Genomic DNA, 14,174 nt, shown 5'->3' on the forward strand with positions numbered 1-14,174 from the left:
GTATAACCTGCCTGGGTCTGGACAACCTATAAACCTATAAGCATTTTATCCTATATTAGACAAAGCTAGAGAAGGGGTCCTGTCCCAGGCAAGGCATAAATAAACCCTTAGTTAATGTTTTTCTGGTCTATGTTACTCTAGCTAAAACTATGATTTCTGAATTGACCATTGACAGGGATAAGCCCTCAGATATTAAACACCTCTGTGAGACTATAGGCTTACAATAGATAACTTTGATGAATGTATTATTCGCTGTCTGTGAATATGAAGTTAAGTAAAAAGAGGTATTATTCATGGCTAAGGAACATCCTCCTATGATAGTTCTCAAGATCTTTACATAATTCTAAAGACATGTCTGTTATACTGGTCATTTATGTTTGTGTTCTCGATGTATGTCATATGGGCATGTTGCCATGATTCTCTTATGTAAATGTACTGTTTTATTTATGACTTAACCTCAATAAAAAGTATTTTTGAAAAAAAAAAAAAGCTACGGCTACCTCTCTTTTTTGATGAAAAGCATCATCCGTTTGGCATACGAGACTGCTGGACAGCAGCCTCCTGAAAGAATTACAGCTCACTCTACTAGAGCGGTGTCTTCCACATGGGCTTTTAAAAATGATGCTTCTGTTGAACAGATTTGTAAGGCTGCGACTTGGTCTTCACTTCATACTTTTTCCAAATTTTCCAAATTTGATACTTTTGCTTCTTCGGAGGCTATTTTTGGGAGAAAAGTTCTTCAAGCAGTGGTTCCTTCTGTTTAGCCATCTGTCTTGTTCCTCCCGTTCATCCGTGTCCTGTAGCTTTGGTATTGTATCCCACAAGTAAAGGATGAATCCGTGGACTCGTCGTATCTTATAGAAGAAAAGTAAATTTATGCTTACCTGATAAATTAATTTCTTCTATGATACGACGAGTCCACGGCCCGCCCTATCAATTTTAGACAGATTATATTTTTTTATTGAAAACTTCAGTCACCTCTGCACCTTTTAGTTTCTCCTTTTTCTTCCTGTACCTTCGGTCGAATGACTGGGGGGTGGAGCTAAGGGAGGAGCTATATAGGCAGCTCTGCTGTGGTGCTCTCTGCCACTTCCTGTTAGCAGGAGGATAATATCCGACAAGTAAGCATAAATTTACTTTTTTCGACAAAACTTTAGTCTACCTCATTACCTGTCAGGTCAAGTGCACATACGTTTTAGTCACTTGGTCAAAAATTGCACATGTCAAAGGGGGGGGGGGGGCCCTGATCAATGGTTAAGTCAGGGGCCTCAAAATGTCTAGTGGCGGCCCTGCCCTTACTCACTTGACTGTAGCAGACTACGATATTCTCTGGCAGCCATTTGGATAACGCATTAAGTTAAAGCAAGTTGTCTTCCTTTATGATCTCCAACCTCCTAAATAAGCAGGAGGATGAGGAGGGATTATTAAATGGAACCTTTAGAGGTCATAGTAGCCAGTTACACTAATTTAACAGCACATACCTGATGGCACATGTGAGATGAAACACCAGAAAGCATAGTTGCCAACAGTCCCTGATTTCCAGGGACAGTCCCTGGATTTTGTTGTATGTCCCTGGATATTTTTTGTCTCTGGAAATGTCCCTGAAAATCTCTTTTGCACAACATTCGTTGTTTGTATATATATATATATATATATATATATATATATATATATATATATATATATATATATATATATATATATATACACACACATACATATATACAGATAGGTAGATGATAAATAGATATAGTGTATTATTTAAATATAATTCATTCCTAATGGAATATTATTATTATTGAATGGGTTCACATATTTGTCTTTCTAATTTTGATGCTGTGTTGTAAAAATAACCATATGCCCACAATGTGTTCCAGAGACTGGGTAGGTGTAAGAGCTTGGTGCTGTGATCTGTATAACTATGGATAAGTCTAAATTATACTATTACTTTCAAATGGGTGTGTTTTGATTGCAGAACTAAGTGGGCGGAGCAGTTGAACAGCAGGTCGTCAATACTCCAGTAACCGCTTGCTTGCTCTGCTGCAAAGTGTCCCTGGAATTTTTTTTGAAATGTTGGCAACTATGAGAAAGCTGCACAGCATAAAATGACAGACTGCTTGATCAGTAAGGGGGATTCTAGCACTGTGCTCACAGTCCTACAGTATTAAAGGGACAGTCTACACCTTAGTCATCTTAAAGTCTTACCTTAGTTTAAGCAGCAAAAAGCATCCTGCACCTTTCCTATATCATGCAGCAGGAACGGTAAAAAAAGTTATGGTAAAATGAATATTGTTTCTGGTCACTTTGAAATGGATGCCAAGCTCCGCCCACTGATGACATCACGATCTGGGCTGCATATGGTGTCCAATCACAAAAGGCTCACTAGTTGAATTCAACAGACTGTCAGTGCTATACAGCAGAGTGCCAAGATGCAGCCCAGATTGTGATAGACTAGTATTGTGTGTAGCCTGGAGATCTAGGAAGTTCCAGTAGTGCGCATCCTGCCATTGCTCCATAAGGCAGCCACTTGGCTGTCTGTGCCTACACCAGGCCTTGATATTACCAGTGATTACGGACCAGGTGGCAATTGCCACTCTGCCCCCCAACCCAGTCTGCCAGTGGCTGTAACTAGTGGCAGGGGTAAATATCATGTAGATGGTCAAAAATACACAGCACCCCCTACAAGGGCACATTTTACCACACAGGGGAGCCAGCTCCTTAAAATGAATAAATCTGGATATTATACGGACGGTGGTGTAACTATGTTTATGTGTCAGTGTGTGAGACGGGGTGCCATGAATTTCGTTAGATTAGATCTATTGTTTATGTTTGCCAGCGTGAGAAACTTAGAATGTGCAGGTAGAACACAGCAATATACAAATTCAATCAACATCAATATTTTCCTCCTTTGTAAATATTTAAAGCCACTTTGAGCAGATGACTATCCATTAATGTTCTGAAATCACTCTAGAGTGTACTATCACACATGCGATGTAAGTAGATTGTTTAGGTCATGATGTAAAATGGGTTCTAATATCTGTTTAAGATAAATAGGACTTTGCACTTGTTTTAAGCATATAATGGTTTCAGAACTGTCTGGTATTGCCCATGCCATTAATAGTCTTCGACCATGAATAGTCTTGAAGCTTGATATTGTAACATCCTGAAAACAACACAAGATCGTTATCCTCATTTTCTATCTCTAAATGTAATTAGTGGTTGCTTTGTGTTCCTATAACTATTTATAAACCTTTTCTTCTGTTAACATGTAATGTGAGAGAACTCATTTATCCTGTACATCAGCTTTATGCAATTTAATCTACAACTCATGGGCAGTGTCCTCTACCCTCATATTATTTATGTAATTTTCTTTTTGTAAATATTTCACTGTTACCGTGTGCCTAATGTTCATATCATTGTAGAATATGTTGAAGAGACATGATAGTAAAATATTCAGCTAGATTTGGAGTTTTGTCGGTAACGACCCGAAAAACTAACGCCGGCTTTTTTCTGGCCGCACCATAAAAATAACTCTGGTATTGAGAGTCCACAAAAAGGCTGCGTTAGGCTCCAAAAAAGGAGCGTAGAGCATTTTTAACGCAGCTTCAACTCTCGATACCAGAGTTGCTTACGCAAGCGGCCAGCCTCAAAAACGTGCTCGTGCACGATTCCCCCATAGGAAACAATGGGGCTGTTTGAGCTGAAAAAAAAACCTAACACCTGCAAAAAAGCCGCGTTCAGCTCTTAACGCAGCCCCATTGTTTGCTATGGGGAAACACTTCTACGTCTGCACCTAACACCCTAACATGTACCCGAGTCTAAACACCCCTAGCCTTACACTTATTAACCCCTAATCTGCCGCCCCAGCTATCGCTGACCCCTGCATATTATTATTAACCCCTAATCTGCCGCTCCGTAAACCGCCGCTACTTACATTATCCCTATGTACCCCTAATCTGCTGCCCTAACATCGCTGACCCCTATATTATATTTATTAACCCCTAATCTGCCCCCCACAACGTCGCCTCCACCTGCCTACACTTATTAACCCCTAATCTGCCGACCGGACCGCACCGCTACTATAATAAAGTTATTAATCCCTAATCCGCCTCACTAACCCTATAATAAATAGTATTAACCCCTAATCTGCCCTCCCTAACATCGCCGACACCTAACTTCAATTATTAACCCCTAATCTGCCGACCCAATCTCGCCGCTATTCTAATAAATGTATTAACCCCTAAAGCTAAGTCTAACCCTAACACTAACACCCCCCTAAATTAAATATAATTTAAATCTAACGAAATTAAATATCTCTTATTAAATAAATTATTCCTATTTAAAGCTAAATACTTACCTGTAAAATAAATCCGAATATAGCTACAATATAAATTATAATTATATTATAGCTATTTTAGGATTAATATTTATTTTACAGGTAACTTTGTATTTATTTTAACCAGGTACAATAGCTATTAAATAGTTAAGAACTATTTAATAGCTAAAATAGTTAAAATAATTACAAATTTACCTGTAAAAGAAATCCTAACATAAGTTACAATTAAACCTAACACTATGCTATCAATAAATTAATTAAATAAACTACCTACAATTAACCTAACACTACACTATCAATAAATTAATTAAATACAATTCCTACAAATAAATACAATTAAATAAACTTGCTAAAGTACAAAAAATAAAAAAGAACTAAGTTACAAAAAATAAAAAAATATTTACAAACATTAGAAAAATATTACAACAATTTTAAACTAATTACACCTACTCTAAGCCCCCTAATAAAATAACAAAGCCCCCCAAAATAAAAAAATGCCCTACCCTATTCTAAATAACTAAAGTTCAAAGCTCTTTTACCTTACCAGCCCTGAACAGGGCCCTTTGCGGGGCATGCCCCAAGAAGTTCAGCTCTTTTTCCTGTAAAAGAAAAAATACAATACCCAAGCCCCCCAACATTACAACCCACCACCCACAAACCCCCCTTAAATAAACCTAACACTAAGCCCCTGAAGATCTTCCTACCTTATCTTCACCTCACCGGGTTCAACTATCTGTCCAGAAGAGCTCCTCCGATGTCCTGATCCAAGCCCAAGCGGGGGGGCTAAAGAGGTCCATGATCCGGATGAAGTCTTCATCCAAGCGGGAGCTGAAGAGGTTGATTTAAACAGATTGCATTTTCTCAAGTGTGCTAACCCGACATGAAATTCACATATTCCAATGTTCTTCACATAGCAGAATATTTTGTTTTTATTCATAAATACATACTTCTACATATATGTGAATCATCTGGTCCTTAGCAGGTCTTAAAATTAGGTAAATACAACCTTAGCTGAATAACAACACATGACATAATATACCGTGTCATGATTTATTTAACGAAAATAAAGCTAAAATACAGAAGCCATGCGTGAAAAACTAAGTTCACCCTTACTGCTTCCATAGGAATAAAGAGGCTAAGTAGCAGCCAGGTGATGCTAATCAAATGTCCTTGATTAATTGATCATCAGCAAGTGTGACCCCCTCTATAAAAGCTGAAGTTTTAGCAGTTGGCTGGTCTGGAGCATTCAGGTGAGTGTTAACATATTGCCAAGGAGGAAAGACATCAGCAATGATCTTAGAGAAGTAATTGTTGCTGCCCGCCCATCTGGTAAGGGTTATAAGGCCATTTCAAAACAATTTAAAGTCCATCATTCTACAGTGAGAAAGATTAATCACAAGTGGAAAACATTTAAGACAGTTGCCAATCTTCACAGGAGTGGACGTGCCAGCAAATTCACCCCAAGGTCAGACCATGCAAAAAACCCAAAAATTACATCTCAGACTGTACAGGCCTCAGTTAGCAAGTTAAATGTTTAGTTCATGACAGTACAATTAGAAAAAGACTGAACAAGTATTGTTTGTATGGAAGGGTTGTCAGGAGAAAGCCTATTCTCTCTGAAAAGAACATTGCAACACGGCTTAGGTTTGCAAAAATGCATTTGAACAAACCACAAAACTTCTGGAACAATGTCCTTTGGACAGACGAAACAAAAGTGGAAATGTTTGGTCATAATGCACAGCGCCACGTTTGAAGAAAACCAAGCATAGCATATCAGCACAAACACCTCATACCAACTGTCAAGCACAGTGGTGGAGGGGTGATGATTTGGGCTTGTTTTGTAGCCACAGGACCTGGGAACCTTGTAGTCATTGAGTCGACCATGAACTTCTCCGTATACCAATATATTCTAATGTGAGGCCATCTGTCTGAAATTGGGTCATGTAACAGGACAATGATCCCAAGCACACCAGCAAATCTACAACGGAATGGCTAAAAAAGAAAAGACTCAAGGTGATGCAAAGGGCCAGTCAAAGTTCAGACCTCAACCTGATTGAAATGCTGTGGCAGGACCTTAAGAGAGCTGTGCATAAATGAATGCCTGCAAACCTCAATGAACTGAAGCAACTCTGTAAGAAAAGTGGTGCATAATTCCTGCACAACTGATAAACTCATACAGAAAACAATTACTTCAAGTTATTGCTGCTAAAGTTGGTTCTACAAGCTATTAAATCATAAGGTGTACTTAGTTTTTCACACATGGCTTCTGCATTTTGGCTTTAGTTTTGTTAAAGGGACGTTCCGGTCAAAATATAAATGCACATAGATGAATTACATATTTGAATAGAACCATATTTACAATATACATGTATTGACAAAAATGTTTCTAGTAAGAGTTATCACTGTTTTAGTGTTTTTTTCTCTGCAAGTGCATGAGAAGCATAGCTAGATATTCTCAGTGCACCAGCATTTAAAATAATACTGCAGCTGTTCAGAGTGCCAGTGGGGCTTGTATTATATCAGCAATTACCAGATGGGACAAACACCCTAGTCTCTCTGAGCAAGTGCTGTGTTTAAAATGCTGGTGCACGGTGCATACTTAAATACACTTTTAAAACATCTATAGCTTTTATTAGAAGCATTTTTGCTAATGCATGTATCTTACAAAAATACTTTTATTCAAAACTGAAATGTATGCATGTGGATTCCAAGTTTGTCTGGAAGGTCCCTTTAAATAAATCATGACAGTGTAATATGTCATGTGTTGTTGTTCATCTGAGGTTGTATTTACCTAATTTTAAGACCTGATAAGGACCAGATGATTGTTATTATGTCCTGATACGTAAAACCATAGAATTCAAAGAGGCTGTCCTTTCTTTTTCACATGACTGTATCTCCAAACCCATATAGATATATATAAATATATAGGAATACCTATTTAAAAATACTTAGTTTAATTTTGACTTTACTGTCCCTTTAACCCTTTAAGGACACAGCTTTCAGTTTGCTCAATTGTTTTATGATGGAAATATTCCGTCACATGTCCTTAAGAGGTTAAATCATAATGACTCTTATCATATGGGTGTTAAACAATATTGTGTATATCACATAAGGTATTTATGTGACTAGGGGTATTTAGGAAAAGTATTACATCTCTTAGGGTACTTGTTAGTTATAAGACTGGCAAACACTGGCTTTTAATATGTTTATGCTTTTGAAGATGAATGACTTTGTCAGAGACAGCAATAAGCTCCAAATCCAACTGTTTATTCTGATGATCAGAAAAAGCCCAAATAAAAAAACATAATCAATGAGTTAGTTACTTGGGGCTATAGTATTTACAGCTTAATTATATTGCTATTGATGAAAAGTAAAGAACAATCAATAAAAATGGATATTTTCACTTTGACATTGTTCATTTTGATTGTCAAGTAAATAAAACAATCAGGGCTGTGCTACTGACGGTTTATTTTCCAAGAAGTCGCTGAGCTCAGCATCTGATTACTTTACGGCTTACATCACTCACATGTTGTGGTTCAGGCACAAAGCAGCCACATTGATTTTTCTAGAGACAGAATCAATTCATAAGCTTATTACTAAGAGCACAATACTAGTTTTTATTTGTTTAGGGGGAAATGTAGGGGTTAGCAAGCAATAAACAATGCTAACTAAAGGAATATAAATTATATAAAAACACTGAACCAATGGATTAAAGATAGATAGAGATAGACATAGATAGATAATGATAGATAGATGATAGATAATGATAGATAGATGATAGATAATGATAGATAAATAGATAGATGTAATTAATATGAAATGAATTGCTAGTGGCTAAAGGTAGAAAAATCAATTTAAAATGGAACACACAACAGTATATATTGCTTTTAAAATATTGTTTATTCTGGCTCTTTAAAATATTGATTAAAATAAAAATAAATTGCTGAATGTTTCCACTGTGTTGGTGCATTAGGACATCATTAATAAGAAATAAATATTTATTTATGAATCTTTCATAGATAAATAGTGTGTTTGATAAAAGGGTTCCCATAAGCGTTAGCTTATTAACTTTAACATACATAAATGTCTGCTTCTGGTGCCACTAATTGGAGTTAGTTTTGCTGTCAGCAATTTCTGGAGACATTTGCTATAACACAAATTCATTATAAGACATGTTGGTGTGGATATGAATGTGTCTAGTAGAGAAGCTGTCCTGCACATTCAGCATTAGAAGGTCACCTCCAATCAAAGAAGATATTGCAGATACTATAAATCCTGGTTGTATATAGACAGAACATTTAAAGGGACAAATGCCCTTTATGATTGGTGCTTTCTAACTTGTGATCATTAAAGATATTTAAAAAAAAAAAACAGTAAATGGAATGGTAATTTATTAACTCCTTCACTACTGGAATTGATTGTAATATATTGTATTAGTTTTAGTTTAATAAACATTTTAACAACCATTGCAACACTGAAGTTTGTTATAAAAATATAGAATTGACAGCAAATAAGAACCAGAAAGGCTACATAGTCTGCTTGCATTTCTTTCTGTAAGCAGAAACATAAACTCTACAAAAAAATGTATCACCCATAAGTTAGAGCAAGATTTACATATGTCAGTTATTTTTCTTTTTTTCATGTAATAGAAATTAATGCAGCAGTTGTGTACATCCTACTGATGCTCATGTTTCTGAAAAATACTTATTGCTAATGCTCATTGGATGATAGTTAACATGCTCATTGTACTTATCAGCTAATGAGCACTAGTAGGATCTACATATCAGCTTATGAGCACTAGTAGGATCTACATATCAGCTTATGAGCACTAGTAGGATTTTCATATCAGCTAATGAGCACTAGTAGGATCTAAGTATCAGCTAATGAGCACTAGTAGGATCTACATATCTGCTAATGAGCACTAGTAGGAAATACATATCAGCTATTGAGCACTAATAGGATCTACATATCAGCCAATGAACACTAGTAGGAACTACATATCAGCCAATGAACACTAGTAGAAACTATATATCAGCCAATAAACACTAGTAGGAACTACATATTAGCCAGTGAGCACTAATAGGAACTACATATCAGCCAATGAGCACTAATAGGAACTACATATCAACCAATGAGCACTAATAGGAACTACATATCAGCCAATGAGCACTAGTAGGAACTACATATCAGCCAATGAACACTAATAGGAACTACATATCAGCCAATGAGCACTAATAGGAACTACATATCAGCCAATGAACACTAATAGGAACTACATATCAGCCAATGAGCACTAATAGGAACTACATATCAACCAATGAGCACTAATAGGAACTACATATCAGCCAGTGAGCACTACTAGGAACTACATATCAGTCAATGAGCAGTAGTAGGTACTACATATCAGCCAATGAACACAAGTAGAAACTACATACCAGCCAATGAACACATGTAGAAACTACATATCAGCTAATGAACACTAGTAGGAAATACATATCAGCCAACGATTACTAATAGGAAATACATAGCAACCAATGAAAACTAGTTGGAACTACATAGCAGTCATTGAGCGCTAGTAGGAACTGCAAATCAGCCAGTGAGCACTAGTAGGAACTATATATCATCCAATAACCCCTAGTAGGAGCTACATATCAGCCAATAAGCACTAAAAGGAACTACATATCAGCCAATAAGCACTAGTAGAAACTACATAATAGCCAATGAACATGAGTAGGAAATAAAAATCAGCCAATAAACACTAGTAGGAAAAACATATCAGCCAACGAGTACTAGTAGAAACTACACAGCAGCCAACGAGCACATGTAGGAACTACATATCAGCCAATGAACACTAGTAGGAAATACATATCAGCCAATAAACACTAGTAGGAAATAGATATCAACCAAGTACCAATAGAAACTACACAGCAGCCAACGAGCACTTGTAGAAACTACATATCAGCCAATGAACACTAGTAGAAAATACATATTAGCCAATAAACACTAGTAGGAAATAAATATCAACGAGTACTAATAGGAAATACTTAGCAGCCAATGAATACTAGTAGGAACTACATAGCAGCCAATGAGCACTAGTAGAAATTACATAGCAGCCAACACGAACTAGTAGGAACTACATATCAGCCAATGAGCACTAGTAGGAACTACATATCAGCCAGTGAGCACTAATGGGAACTACATATCAGCCAATGAGCACTAATAGGAACTACATATCAGCCAATGAGCACTAACAGGGACTACATATCAGCCAGTGAGCACTAGTAGGAACTACATATCAGCCAATGAACACTAATCGGAACTACATATCAGTCAATGTGCAGTAGTAGGTACTGCATATCAGCCAATGAACACAAGTAGAAACTACATATCAGCCAATGAACACTAGTAGGAAATACATATCAGCCAACGATTACTAATAGGAAATACATAGCAACCAATGAAAACTAGTTGGAACTACATAGCAGTCAATGAGCGCTAGTAGGAATTACATATCAGCCAGTGAGCACTAGTAGGGACTATATATCATCCAATAACCCCTAGTAGGAACTACATATCAACCAATAAGCACTAAAAGGAACTACATATCAGTCAGGTAGCACTAGTAGGGACTATATATCATCCAATAACCCCTAGTAGGAAATAAACATCAGCCAATAAGCACTAAAAGAAACTACATATCAGCCAATAAGCACTAGTAGAAACTACATAATAGCCAATGAACATGAGTAGGAAATAAAAATCAGCCAATAAACACTAGTAGGAAAAACATGTCAGCCAACGAGTACTAGTTGAAACCAATGAGTACTAGTAGAAACTACACAGCAGCCAACGAGCACTTGTAGGAACTACATATCAGCCAATGGGTACTAGTAGGAACTACATATCAGCCAATGAACACTAGTAGGAAATAAATATCAGCCAATAAACACTAGTAGGAAACAGATATCAACCGAGTACTAGTAGAAACTACACAGCAGCCAACGAGCACTTGTAGGAACTACATATCAGCCAATGGGCACTAGTAGGAACTACATATCAGCCAATGAACACTAGTAGAAAATACATATCAGCCAATAAACACTAGTAGGAAATAAATATCAACCGAGTACTATTAGGAAATACTTAGCAGCCAATGAATACTAGTAGGAACTACATAACAGCCAATGAGCACTAGTAGAAAGTACATAGCAGCCAACGAGAACTAATAGGAACTACATATCAGCCAATTAACACTAGCAGGAACTACATATCAGCCAATGAGCACTAGTAGGAACTACATATTGTCAGCCGTAAAGGACCAGCTCAGGATTCAACCCAACTGCTAGCGTGAAAAGTAAAAAACACACGCTAGCACACTGAGAAATATCCTGGACGTGACCCACTCAGGATTGAAGAAAGCAAATGTCCTTTTAAGAAGATAAATAAACTAAGTGAAATTCTTTTAGCAAGTAATAAAGCAAATGTCCCTTTAAGCAGGTTAGTAAATAAACAAGGATTCCTTTTAGCAGGTTTGGATAAGCAAGTGTCCCTTTAAGCAGGTTTAGTAAACAAACTGAGATTCCTTTTAGCAGGTTTGGATAAAGTAAATGTCCCTTTAAGCAGGTTAGTAAATAAACAAAGATTCCTTTTAGCAGGTTTGGATAAAGCAAATGTCCCTTTAAGCAGGTTTAGTAAACAAACTGAGGTTCCTTTTTGCAGGTTTGGATAAAGTAAATGTCCCTTTAAGCAGGTTAGTAAATAAACAAAGATTCCTTTTAGCAGGTTTGGATAAAGCAAATGTCCCTTTAAGCAGGTTAGTAAATAAACAAAGATTCCTTTTAGCAGGTTTGGATAAAGCAAATGTCCCTTTAAGCAGGTTTAGTAAACAAACTGAGGTTCCTTTTTGCAGGTTTGGATAAAGTAAATGTCCCTTTAAGCAGGTTAGCAAACAAACAGAGATTCCTTTTATCAGGTTTGAATAAAGCAAATGTTCCTTTAAGCAGGTTAGATAAAGCAAATGTCCTTGTATGCAGGTTAGTAAACAAACATAAAATCCTTATTAGCAGGTTAGGCAAACTGGCAGAGAGTATTCAGGCAAGGATTCAGGCAAGGGAGACAAAAAGAATTACTCACACAGGTCCGGTCCGGGAGAATGAACAGAGAAAACAAACGGGCGCCAATTCAGATCTCCCGCCGAGATTTGAAGGCAGGGAGACTCTGACGTCAGGAGGAGAGCCAGATACCGCGTCACGTTGCTAGGCAACGTGACGTGATACAGAGGGGATCTGTGAGCCGCGGCGACACGGCAATGAGCAGATCCAATTCATGACAGCACCCCCCTCTCAAGGACCCCTCCGGGGGAAAGGACCAGGCCTAGCAGGATAAGCTTTGTGAAAGGCTTTAATCAAAGCAGGGGCGTGAACATGCCGGGCTGGTTCCCAAGTCCGTTCCGTGACCGGATAACCCTTCCAATGGATGAGATAGTATAGTTTCTTGCCACGAAGTTTGGAATCCAGAATGTGAGCAATCTCAAACTCAGGCTGTCCCTGTACCAAGAGAGGCGGAGGTTTGGGCAGAGATTTAGAAAATCTATTAGATTTCACCGGTTTCAGGAGAGAAACATGGAACACAGGGTGAGCTTTGAGAGTCTTGGGAAGAGCAACTCGATATGCAGTAGAACAAACTTGACCCAGTATTCGGAAAGGACCCACATATCGAGGCCCCAATTTGATAGAAGGTTGTTTGAGATGAAGGTGACGAGTAGAAATCCACACCTTGTCTCCAGGACGAAAATTTGGAGCCTTCTTCCGTCTGCGATCAGCAAAAAACTTGTATCTTTTAGAAGCTTTGGAAAGAAGATCACGTATTTTACGCCAATGTCGAGTTAATCTCCGAGCAGTTTGATCAGAAGCAGGATTTTCAGAAGAGGAAGTATACAGAGGAAATGTTCTGGGTTGAAATCCATAAGCTGCAAAAAAGGGAGAAGACTGAAGAGATGAATTGTAACGAGCATTATGGGCCAACTCCGCTAAAGGAAGATAACGAGTCCAATTAGAATGATGATGGTCCACATAATGTCTAAGGTAAGTCTCCAGACATTGGTTTACTCTCTCGGTTTGACCATTAGACTGTGGATGATGAGAGGTTGATAAAGAGATTGTAGTGCCAAAATGTTTGCAGAGCCATTTCCAGAACCGAGAAACAAATTGTACCCCTCTATCGGAGACGATGTCCAAAGGAAAACCATGTAATCTCACGATATGCAAAAGGAAAAGCTCAGAAAGTCCCTTGGCAGATGGAAGACCAGGCAAAGGAATGAAATGGGCAGACTTCGTAAACCTGTCAACCACCACTAAAATAGTGTTGTTTCCGGCAGAAAGAGGAAGGTCTGTAATAAAATCCATAGATAGATGGGTCCAAGGCTGGTGAGGAATGGGTAAAGGTTGAAGTAAACCAGAAGGGAGTTGACGAGGAGCTTTATTTGTAGCACATTGAGTGCAAACTGAGACATAATCTTTAACATCTTGAGAGAGAGTAGGCCACCAGACATACTGTTTAAGATTCCGAGTCGTGTTACTGACGCCAGGATGTCCAGAGAGAGGACTATCATGAGCCCAATGGAGAATCTTAGGACGGAGACGTTCAGGAACAAATAATAAACCGTCAGGAGATTTAAAGGAAGAAGGAAGATCCTTTTGAGCAGACTGTAACTCCTGTAAACAAGAGGTTGATAATTGAGCTATGACTTCTTGTGGATGAAGTATGGTACCCGATTCTGGAGTAGAGGTAGATTGAAACTGCCTGGATAAGGCATCCGCTTTTATATTCTTAGAACCAG

This window comes from Bombina bombina, chromosome 1, assembly GCF_027579735.1.
Source record: "Bombina bombina isolate aBomBom1 chromosome 1, aBomBom1.pri, whole genome shotgun sequence".
Taxonomy (NCBI): domain Eukaryota; kingdom Metazoa; phylum Chordata; class Amphibia; order Anura; family Bombinatoridae; genus Bombina; species Bombina bombina.